Here is a 504-nt window from a genome sequence, read left to right as displayed (position 1 = left end):
CTTACACTAGATAAATTACATTGTGCAGGTTTTCGTGGTTTTTTGTATGAATGGTTCAAGTCCTACTTAATGGGAAGAACACAGAATGTAAAAGTCTGTGGTGGTTTAAGTAAGCCACTTGCAATCAATTTAGGAGTCCCGCAAGGGTCGGTTTTAGGCCCTATATTGTTTCTAATTTACTTGAACTCTATTTTCTCGCTACCTTTCTTTGGAAAGGTTACTGCCGTCGCGGACGATCTTGCCATTGCCTATGGTTCAACAAATTATTTAGATCTGGTGGTTGGTGTTGACCATGATGTTCATATGTTAAGCGCTTGGTTTGCCAAACATAAGCTTATTGTTAGTAGAAAAACCCAGCTGATGTATTTCAATCATCATGCAATAAGTCCACCCGATATCGATATTGTATTTCATTCAACCGAATGTAAACATCTCACCTTGCATAGCCCACTGTGTTCTAGCAATATAGTATCTTTTAATTCACGTATTAACTGCAGCAACTTG

Source organism: Rhagoletis pomonella, unplaced genomic scaffold (genome assembly GCF_013731165.1).
Source record: "Rhagoletis pomonella isolate Grant_MI unplaced genomic scaffold, Rhpom_1.0 Rhpom_scaffold_00003, whole genome shotgun sequence".
Taxonomy (NCBI): domain Eukaryota; kingdom Metazoa; phylum Arthropoda; class Insecta; order Diptera; family Tephritidae; genus Rhagoletis; species Rhagoletis pomonella.
Note: the sequence above shows the minus strand (reverse complement) of the source record.